Consider the following 11,714-nt stretch of genomic DNA (forward strand, 5'->3'; position numbering starts at 1 on the left):
ATCTCTTAGATGGAAAAAGTTTGTAAATTGCGGGATAAGAGAATAGGTATGGAATATGGCCTTACCCCAGAAGAATTTACTGATGTACAGGTCTTGGTCTCATTGTTAGAAGACAACGATAGAGAACCAGAGAAGGGTCCCTTTTCAACATGTCATGCACGTAACACGAGGATGCCTCCAATTAGTGTCGATGACAGCATCGGCACTTTTTTGAGAGTTACCACAAAAGCTATAGAGGAAACCATAAGAAGTGACCACCAACCAGTCACTAATCTTACTAGGGAGGAATTACTTGCCCTTGAAGTACTTGAGAAGGACAAAACAATAGTAATTAAATCGTCCGACAAGGGCGGTAACTTGGTCATTATGGATCTCTTGGACTATGTTACTATGTGCAAAAATGCCCTTAAAGACAGAGCTGGATACAGTATTATTGAAAGGGATCCCACACTTAGTTTCCAAACAGAACTTAACCTCTTAAGGACCCAGGACGTACGGGGACGTCCCCGCACCCTGGGCCTTAAGGACCCAGGACGTCCCCGTACGTCCTGGCGTTTTCCGGTCTCTGCCGCTCGCCGGGCAGATATCGGAACCGGATGCCTGCTGAAATCCTTCAGCAGGCATCCAGGGCAAACGCCGAGGGGGGCCATGTAGGGAAATTGCCCTTGCGATCTGCGGCGATACCGGGCTGATCGGGTCTCTGGGACCCGACCGCCCGGTAATTTCGTATGATCCCGGCCCCGGTACTTACCTCGTCCCTGAAGACCCGGATCCCGGCCAGGAAGATGGCGGCGGCGGTGACAGGTGAGTAGATCTTCAGCCGCGGTCGGGCCCTTTACAGCAATGCACGTCGCCGTAAAGCGACATGCATTGCTGTAATAGGACCCTGTAAACTACAACTCCCAGCATGCCCAGACAGCCCTTGGCATCTGGGCATGCTGGGAGTTGCAGTTTTGCAACATCTGGAGGTCCACAGTTTTTGGACCACTGTGCCCTTCCAGATGTTGCAAAACTACACATCCTCAGCATGCCCTTACTGTCCAGGCATGCTGGGAGTTGTAGTTCTGTAACATCTGGCCCTTCAGATGTTGCAGAACTACAACTCCCAGCATGCCTGGACAGTTTTGGCATACTGGGGGTTGTAGTTTTGCAACATCTGGAAGGGCACAGATTGGGAACCACTGTATTAGTGGTCTGCAAACTGTAGTCCTCCAGATGTTGCAAAACTACAACTCCAAGCATGCTGGGAGTTGTAGTTCGGCAACATCTGGCTCTAAAGATGTTGCCGAACTACTACTCCCAGCATTCCTGAGAATGTTTGGGAGTTGTGGTTTTGCAACAGCTGGAGGCACACTGGTTGGGAAACATTGTTTCCTAACTCAGTGTTTCCCAACCCGTGTGCCTCCAGCTGTTGGAAACCACAACTCCCAAACATTCTCAGGCATGCTGGGAGTAGTAGTTTTGCAACAGCTGGAGGTCCCCCCCCTGTGAATGTACAGGGTAAATTCACATGGGCAGGGGGCTTACAGTGAGTATCGGGCTGCAAGTTTGCAATGCAGCAAATTTTGCGCGGCAGCTCAAACTCGCTGTAATCCCCCGCCCGTGTGACTGTACCCTAAAAACACTACACTACACTACCACAAAATAAAATAAAAAGTAAAAAACACTACATATACACATACCCCTACACAGCCCCACTCCCTCCCCAATAAAAATGAAAAACGCCTGGTACGCCACTCTTTCCAAAATGGAGCCTCCAGCTGTTGCAAAACAACAACTCCCAGTATTGCCGGACAGCCGTTGACTGTCCAGGCATGCTGGGAGTTTTGCAACAGCTGGAGGCACCCTGTTTGGGAATCACTGGCGTAGAATACCCCTATGTCCACCCCTATGCAAATCCCTAATTCAGGCCTCAAATGCACATGGCGCTCTCACTTTGGAGCCCTGTCGTATTTCAAGGCAACAGTTTAGGGTCACATATGGGGTATCGCCGTACTCGGGAGAAATTGACTAACAAATCTTGGGGGTCTTTTTCTCCTTTCACCCCTTATGAAAAGGTGAAGTTGGGGTCTACACCAGCATGTTAGTGTAAAAAAATAAACTTTTTACACTAACATGCTGGTGTTGCCCTATACTTTTCATTTTGACAAGAGGTAAAGGGGAAGAAAGCCCCCAAAATTTGTAACGCAATTTCTCCCGAGTACGGAGATACCCCATATGTGGGCGCAAACTGCTCTGGGGGCGCACAACAAGGCCCAGAAGGGAGAGTGCGCCATGTACATTTGAGGTGATTTGCACAGGGGTGGCTGATTGTTACAGCGGTTTTGACAAACGCAAAAAAAACAAAACCCCACATGTGACCCCATTTCGGAAACTACACCCCTCACGGAATGTAATAAGGGGTGCAGTGAGAATTTACACCCCACTGGTGTCTGACAGATCTTTGGAAGAGTGGGCTATGCAAATTAAAAATGTTGTACAGCCCACTGTTCCAAAGATATGACAGACACCAGTGGGGGGTAAATGCTCACTTTACGCCTTCTTACATTCCTCAAGGGGTCTAGTTTCCAAAATGATATGCCATGTGGGGGTTATTTTGCTGTCCTGGCACCATAGGGGCTTCCTAAATGCCACATGCCCCCCCGAGCAAAATTTGCTCTCAAAAAGCCAAATATGACTCCTTCTCTTCTGAGCAATGTAGTTCGCCCGTAGTGCACTTCAGGTCAACTTATGGGGTACCTCCATACTCAGAAGAGATGTGGTTACAAATTTTGGGGGGTATTTTCTGCTATTAACCCTTGCAAAAATGTGAAATTTGGAGGGGAAACACACCTTTTTGTGATTTTTTTTTTTTACGTATGCAAAAGTCGTGAAACCCCTGTGGGGTATTAAGGCTCACTTTATTTCTTGTTACGTTCCACAAGGGGTCTAGTTTCCAAAATGGTATGCCATGTGTTTTTTTTTTTGCTGTCCTGGCACCATAGGGGCTTCCTAAATGCGACATGCCCCCGAGCAAAATTTGCTCTCAAAAAGCCAAATATGACTCCTTCTCTTCTGAGCATTGTAGTTCACCCATAGTACACCTCAGGTCAACTTATGGGGTACCTTCATACTCAGAAGAGATGGGGTTACAATGTTTGGGGGGTATTTTCTGCTATTAACCCTTGCAAAAATGTGAAATTTGGGGGGAAACACACATTTTGTGAAATTTTATTTTTATTTTTTTACATATGAAAAAGTCGTGAAACTCCTGTGGGGTATTAAGGCTCACTTTATTCCTTGTTACGTACCTCAAGGGGTCTAGTTTCCAAAATGGTATGCCATGTGGGGGATTTTTGCTGTTCTGGCCCCATAGGGGCTTCCTAAATGCAACATGCCCCCCCAAAAACCATTTAAAAAAAACATACTCTCCAAAATCCCCTTGTCGCTCCTTCGCTTCTGAGCCCTCTACTGCGCCCGCCGAACACTTTACATAGACATATGAGGTATGTGCTTACTAGAGAGAAATTGGGCTACAAATATAAGTATACATTTTCTCCTTTTTCCCCTTGTAAAAATTCAAAAATTGGGTCTACAAGAACATGCGAGTGTAAAAAATGGAGATTGTGAATTTTCTCCTTCACTTTGCTGTTATTCCTGTGAAACACCTAAAGGGTTAAAACGCGGACTGAATGTCATTTTGAATACTTTGGGGGGTGCAGTTTTTATAATGGGGTCATTTGTGGGGTATTTCTAATATGAAGACCCTTCAAATCCACTTCAAACCTGAACTGGTCCCTGAAAAATAGTGAGTTTGGAAATTTTGTGAAAAATTGGAAAATTGCTGCTGAACTTTGAAGCCCTCTGGTGTCTTCCAAAAGTAAAAACTCATCAATTTTATGATGCAAACATAAAGTGGACATATTGTATATGTGAATAAAAAAAAATTATTTGGAATATCCATTTTCCTTACAAGCAGAGAGCTTCAAAGTTAGAAAAATGCAAAATTTTCAAATTTTTCATAACATTTTGGGATTTTTCACCAAGAAAGGATGCAAGATACCACAAAATTTTACCACTATGTTAAAGTAGAATATGTCACGAAAAAACAATCTCGGAATCAGAATGATAACTAAAAGCATTACAGAGTTATTAATGTTTAAAGTGACAGTGGTCAGATGTGCAAAAAATGGCCGGGTCCTGAGGTGTAAAATGGCTGGGTCCTTAAGGGGTTAAACAACTGCTTGATGAGGCTCTTAGTTTGGAATTGATTGATGATAAAGAATATGAATTCTTGTATCCACTACAACCTACTCTTGTCACCTTTTATGGTCTCCCAAAAATACACAAGAGTCTCTCTCCACTGAAATGCCGTCCTATAGTTTCAGGCATAAACAACCTCACTCAAAACGCAGGAATTTACTTGGACCAAGTCCTACGTCCATTTGTAATATCTCTTCTCTCATACATCAGGGACACAACGGACCTGTTACTCAAGTTGGAAGACGTCACTCTTGATGATGAAGCTTGGCTATGTTCGATAGATGTTGAGGCTCTGTACAGCTCCATACCCCATGATAAGGGTATGGAGGCTGTAGAATCCTTCTTATCCAGTCGGAGCATACATCTCAGAGCACATAACAACTTTATATTGAAATTACTGAATTTTGTTTTGACTAGAAACTACTTTATTTTTAATACACAGATCTTCCACCAGCTCAGAGGGACTGCCATGGGCAGTCCAGCAGCGCCCACATACGCTAACATCTATCTGGGCTGGTGGGAGAGATCAGTTGTATTCAGTGATTCTTTTGAAAAATATCAATCATCAATGGCCTTCTGGGGAAGGTACATTGACGATGTGATTATTATTTGGACTGGACAGAGGGACGAATTCATATCCTTCGTACATGACCTTAATGTTAATCAGTTGGGTCTGCATTTCACGTATGAAATCCACAAAAACTCTTTGTGTTTCCTGGATTTTGTCTTGGAGAAGAACTCCTTCGGACATCTAGACACCTGTGTCCATAGAAAACCCACTGCAGGTAACAGCTTTCTCCAATGGGAGAGCCATCACCCCGTCCCCCTTAAACGCGACATCCCTAAAGCCCAATATCTCCGCATGAGACGTAACTGTTCGAGCCAGGAATCGTTCAGATCAGAATCCAATAAATGAAGGCAGAGGTTTAGGGAACGGGGTTACCCTGATAGGATCCTTAGACAGGCCTTTAATGAGGCCAACCGGAGGGACCGGGGTACCCTATTGGTTCCTAAGCCCAAGAAAGAGAACGATTGCTTAAGAATAATTGGCACATACGATACAGCGGCTAATTCCATCCGCCAGATCATTACGCAATTCTGGCCTATTTTAACGTCGGATACATCAATAGCGGATTTGGTGGGTGAATGCCCCCAAATAACTTACAGACGGGGTAGGAATTTAGGTGACAGATTAATTCACAGTCATCTGTCACCTCCACCACCTAAGGGCACTTGGCTTGATCGCAAAGTGAATGGTACATACCGATGTGGGACCTGTAAGGGATGCGATTACATCAAAGTAGCAAAATATCTCACAGGCCCACACGATGGACGTAGATATACGAGTCGGAACTTCGCTAACTGTAAAACTGTTACGCCGAGCGCTCCGGGTTCCTGCTCCTCCCCGGAGCGCTCGCGGCGTTCTCCTCTATGCAGCGCCCCGGTCGGGCCCGCTGACCGGGAGCGCTGCACTGACATTCATGATGGGGATGCGATTCTCATAGCGGGACGCGCCCGCTCGCGAATCGCATCCCAAGCCACTTACCCGTCCCGGTCCCCGGCTATCATGTTCTGGCTCGCGCGGCTCCGCTCTCTAGGGCGCGCGCGCGTCAGCTCTCTGAGATTTAAAGGGCCAGTGCCCCAATGATTGGTGCCTGGCCCAATCAGCCTAATTAGCTTCCACCTGCTCCCTGTCCATATAACCTAACTTCCCCTGCACTTCCTTGCCGGATCTTGTTGCCTTAGTGCCTAGAGAAAGCTTCTACTGTGTTTACCATTACTGTGTTCCTGACCTCCTGCTATTACTATTGACTACGAACCTTGCCGCCTGCCCCGACCTTCTGCTACGTCTGACCTTGCTTCTGCCTAGTCCTTCTGTCCTACGCCTTCTCAGCAGTCAGCGAGGTTGAGCCGTTTCCGGTGGATACGATCTGGTTGCTACCGCCGCAGCAAGACCATCTCGCTTTGCGGCGGGCTCTGGTGAAAACCAGTAGCAACCCTAGAACCGGTCCACTGACACGGTCCACGCCAATCCCTCCCTGACACAGAGGATCCACATCCAGCTAGCCGAATCATAACAAAAACTTGCGGGGTCATCTACGTTTGTAAGTGCACTTGCCCCCTTCTGTATGTTGGTAAAACCAAGAGGGAGTTGCGACGCCGAATTTTAGAACATATCGGTGACATCAATCATCAAATCATATCAAATCATATGTGGACCTCACATGCGTGATCCCCACATGCTCTTACTTTTCAAGTATTAGAGGTGGTTCGTCCTAACATAAGGGGTGGTAACTTGGACCGAAGACTATTACAGAAGGAAACCCAGTGGAATTATAGGTTGGGGATGGTTTCCCCTGGAGGCCTTAATGAAAATCTCTGCTTCACATCATTTATTAAATAATTCCTTCCCCTGGAAAATTTTATGTCTTTTTTTCTGGCCGCTCTGTATATATTTATATACATATATCTATTCTTCATTGCTATTATCTACTTGTGAAAGCCTTTTACAATCTCACGAAAATCCACCCTTACTCTTATTATGGAATTATGGTCCTTATGGGTGGTAGTGTGTAGGGACCCGCATGTTAATGCTGCTCTATGCCTTTAATTATCTTTATATAATCTATTATTAAGTCTAGTATTGGCCAGCGGTTACTGCCTTATATATTATCTAGGCATTTTTGCTCTATCAACATTAACTCTAACATTCCTTGAAGCCCTTATTATAGTTGCTTATCTACATCATCACCTAACTTTATTCATCTTACCCAACAATACGAGTCATAACACTTTTAAACTCTGTGGCTATTACTAGAAGTCTCTCTTATGGGTACTTCCGGTGATTGGAACGCATGGGTGATACGCATGTATCACCTGTTCAGTATCTCTGGACGCTTCCGGTATATGGCATGCATGCATCACATTGAAGCGCATGGACATAGAGTGGAGATGCGCATGTCCCAAGGGCGCTCCTGCGTTCCACTCTGAAGCGCACGCATGACGAATATTCGCTTCCGGGCAGGTGTACTTCCTCCCATACGGCGTTTGACATCACCGGAAAGCAGGTAACCCACGGGGTTTAAAAGATCCCCGGTGGCTGAAGCTTTGTTAGCTTGCATCATGCCATCGGGCTAAACGGCAACATTGGGGCTCCTCCAGGACCATCCCTATACACCGACGCCTTATCCATCTAGTTCGGGGTCTACGTACCATCAGGGACATATAAGTATCCACCGTGTATGTGCCATTACACACCACGGCATTTTTGCTTATTTTTATATATTGGCTGTTTATGTATATACCCCTGCTTATCGGAAGGCCATAGCTATCAGTAATTTAAGCATCCTTGGTGTGATATGTAGATCTTATATCCCTCCACTTATCTTGTAGTGGTGGGATAATGGCCCTTGCTAATTATTGATATACCCGATCACCACAGTTGTAGCTAGCAAGCTAAGATATTTTCAGTTGGTGTACCAATTTGGAGAGGAGCACCTATATGAGGTGAGGTGTTTGATCACTATTATATAACTGCTCTAATTTATAGAGTCTACATATGACCAGCTAAATAGATATCATTTTAGCATTACTTTCGCTGAGCCGGTCGGAGAATATCTATTATAATTGATTGATTAATGGTGTTACATCTAGATTGGTTTTTATTTTAACAAATTTGTAGGAATTTTGGGACAAAATCTTTTCTTTTGTCTTGGCTTGATATATATCCTTTTTTCATTTTCACCATTTTGAGCACCATTTTTGTTTTTTGGTCACACTTTGAGCCCCAGAGTGTACGTCCTATCTATCCTGCTGTCTACTGCCTTTTATTTTATTTTTTTCTCCCTCACTTAGATAGAGTAGGGTCCGGCACCGTGGTTGAGGCCACCCTGTTAAGGAGGTGGGTCCCTCAAAAGGCAGGGACAGAGGAGTGGGCATTCTAGCAGTAAGTGGGCACTTTCCCCTTTTTTCCAATATCTAACCTATCAATGTTAGAGAGATTTCTTCTGTCTGGAGTAATCCGTTAGATATCTATATCTTATCTGCATACCTATATGCCCCTCCTCAGAGAATTTGTGATCTATATTAGATGCTGTTAGAGTATTAGGTTCATCCTGGTTTGGGGATGGTACACCCCCGGGCTCATCTTTTGACCACTTTTTGAGATATCATTTTGATCAATTTTTATTTTTTTTGACACCTTTTGTATTTTTTGTTTGATATCACTGTATTATTTTTCTTGTTATTATATATATATATATATATATATATATATACATCTTGTGGTCTTTCGTTTTTTCTAAGACCATTTTAATTGATACTATTAAAGGCTATGTTTTATACTGTAATCTGGTAGATCAGGAGGAATTGCTTCGGTGATTACATGTTCTATAATCCTCGTGACACTTATTAAGATGGTACTCTGAACACGTAGATTTGCGTGTTTTGAGTTCGGTGATAATAACTTTTTTTGTTAACCTAGCCTAATGTGTTAACAAAATAGTTACTTTTGGCTTCAATTGTAGAAAAAAAACACTTTATGGGAGGGCAAAAATATATGCGTCTCCCGCACTTCAGAAAAGTAAGTTAGCCCTCTGATTCACCAGCCTTAAGAGTAATGGTATGGTAACATGAACTGTGAGCACTATTACCTTCATCATGAAAAGATCACTAGAAAGATCTCCGTACTGTGTATGTATTTACAATGTATTTATGATGTAGCTCTTGGAGACAAAAATTTTTTTTTTAAATAACCGTATATGCCGGCGTATAAGACGACTGGGTGTATAAGACGACCCCCAACTTTTACAGTTAAAATGTAGAGTTTGGGATATACTCGCCATATAAGACTACCCCTCTACTGCAATGTACAGTCCCTTGTAGTTCCACCACATTAGGTAGGCATCATGTTCCACCACATTAGGTAGGCAGTATAGTTCCCCCCACATTAGGTAGGCAGCATGTTCCCCCACATTAGGTAGGCAGTATAGTTCCCCCCCACATAAGGTAGGCAGTATAGGCCCCCCCCCCCACATTAGGTAGGCAGCATGTTCCCCCACATTAGGTTGCAGTTCCCCCACATTAGGTTGCCAGTTCCCCCACATTAGATTGCCAACTCCCCAACATTAGGTCGGGAGTTCCCCAACATTAGTAGGCAGCTCCCCCACATTAGTAGCAGTTCCCCCCACAATAGTAGGCAGTTCCCCCACATTTGTAGGCAGCTTCCCCCATAATAGTAGGCAGCTCCCCCACAATAGTAGGCAATTTCCCCACAATAGTAGGCAGTTTCCCCACAATAGTAGGCAGCTCCCCCCACATTTGTAGGCAGCTCCCCCCATAATAGTAGGCAGTTCCCCCCATAATAGTAGGCAGCTCCCCCACAATAGTAGGCAGTTTCCCCACAATAGTAGGCAGTTTCCCCACAATAGTAAGCAGCTCCCCCCACATTTGTAGGCAGCTCCCCCCATAATAGTAGGCAGCTCCCCCTATAATAGTAGGCAGCTCCCCCCATAATAGTAGGCAGCTCCCCCCCATAATAGTAGGCAGCTCCCCCTATAATAGTAGGCAGCTCCCCCACAATAGTAGGCAGTTTCCCCACAATAGTAGGCAGTTTCCCCACAATAGTAGGCAGCTCCCCCCACATTTGTAGGCAGCTCCCCCCATAATAGTAGGCAGCTCCCCCTATAATAGTAGGCAGCTCCCCCCCCATAATAGTAGGCAGCTCCCCCTATAATAGTAGGCAGCTCCCCCCATAATAGTAGGCAGCTCCCCCCCATAATAGTAGGCAGCTCCCCCCATAATAGTAGGCAGCTCCCCCTATAATAGTAGGCAGCTCCCCCCATAATAGTAGGCAGCTCCCCCCATAATAGTAGGCAGCTCCCCCCACATTGTCAGCTCCAGCCCTACCCCCTTCCCCACAGACATACAGCCTCAGCCTCCAGCCATATAAAGTGTATGGCTGGAGGCTGTATGTCTTTACTGCCCCCACTGTGATCCGTTCACAGTGTTAGGATAAAATGCACCACCATGCTGTTCTTACCTATGCCTGATGAAGCTGCTTTTGCTGTGAAACGCGTTGCATTCTGGGAAAATTAAACACCTTGCTTTTACTTACCTCTGCTGTCTGTGTCCAGGGCCATATTGAGCCGGCATCTCTTCTGAAGCTACCTCCTTTTCATCTATTTAAAATTATCCAGGAAAGGTCATTGTATGTTGAAAATTTTGTAAACTGAGGCCATTGTTTGTCACTTGTGAGTAAATGAACAAAAACTCAGAGCATACTTATTTACAAGAAGCACAGGCAAACTGGTTTCTCTTTCCGCTAATCTAGTAAATTAAATTTTTCATTGCATTCTATCATGATTTTTTTTCTACCAAATTCATTACTAGAAAATATACTGAATTGTAAAATACTCTTTACAGTATTTAGTGTTATAGATGGAGTTTTCAAAGCACAATTTACATTGCATTCAGCAGCGTAGCTTGACCATACTGAATAGGTTAAAGTGAAAGGCTTTCTCTGTCCATCAACAGAATCGACAAAACTTTGTAGTTGTCATAGCAACCGGCGCGTTGGTTATTGTGAGTCACAGGGGAGCGGAGTATTAACGGGAGAAGATTATCCATGACAAATCTCTATATAGAGAAAAAGCCTGCTGCTTAATATCTGCTGCAGAACTCTCTGGGTGACAGAGACATACAGACTGACAGAACGTCTCCATACTTACTGCTATATAACCTAATAAAAATAATCATATGGTATTCACAAAACATTCTACATAACAGTATGTGCGTATATATATATATATATATATATATATATATATATATATATTAGACAAACAAAGAATAATCACGCTGCTAGGCATTGCTAATGACGTAAAAAATGGAGCAAACAACAAAAATATGTCTGCAGTCCTATAATGAAAATGAGAGAACAAAGTCATGTATATGTGAAAGAGTTTTTAACTAGTTTTATTACATTTATAATAACTACATTAATATTATTATTAGTTTTAATACATTAATATTAATTACTTATTAATTATTATCCATTACTAAGACTGGTAGTTTGAGCTGACCTTTAAAAATGTTTGTGTGCTTTACTTCTGGTAACAGAGTAATGTGGAGGCAAAAAATTGGACAACCGATGGCGCTGCCTTGTGACGTTACCAATGGTAATACAGGTAAATGTATTAATGCAGATTGCTCACTTACCTGAGGATGTTGGGCTCAGAGCTCAACATCTATATTCACATATGATAACAAATTCCTTTGCGGGGCTGCCACCGGACCTGGATCCACCTGTAGAAAAGTGGCTGGATTGCACTTGCGTTACCGCTGAACTGGTCCAGACAGGAGGAGAAAAATCTCCGGTTGGTTGCGGGGCATGCACCGCTGGTAGTAGGAAACCATGGGCACCTTGGAATTAATGGATAAGATTATTTTATTGTACAATAGACAACGCGTTT

The 11,714-nt window shown here is 44.0% G+C and overlaps 1 protein-coding gene across 1 annotated transcript in view; it reads right to left on the reverse strand.

Moving 5' to 3' along the window:
* LOC130290847 (G-protein coupled receptor 12-like) overlaps nt 1-11,477 on the reverse strand; it is a 51,904-nt gene extending 40,427 nt beyond the window's left edge. Inside the window, exon 1 of the mRNA XM_056538979.1 lies at nt 11,461-11,477. The gene's annotated coding sequence lies outside the window, so the exon portion shown is untranslated. The remainder of the gene's footprint in view (nt 1-11,460) is intronic.
* Nucleotides 11,478-11,714: the final 237 nt, after the last annotated feature.

This window comes from Hyla sarda, chromosome 9, assembly GCF_029499605.1.
Source record: "Hyla sarda isolate aHylSar1 chromosome 9, aHylSar1.hap1, whole genome shotgun sequence".
NCBI lineage: Eukaryota > Metazoa > Chordata > Amphibia > Anura > Hylidae > Hyla > Hyla sarda.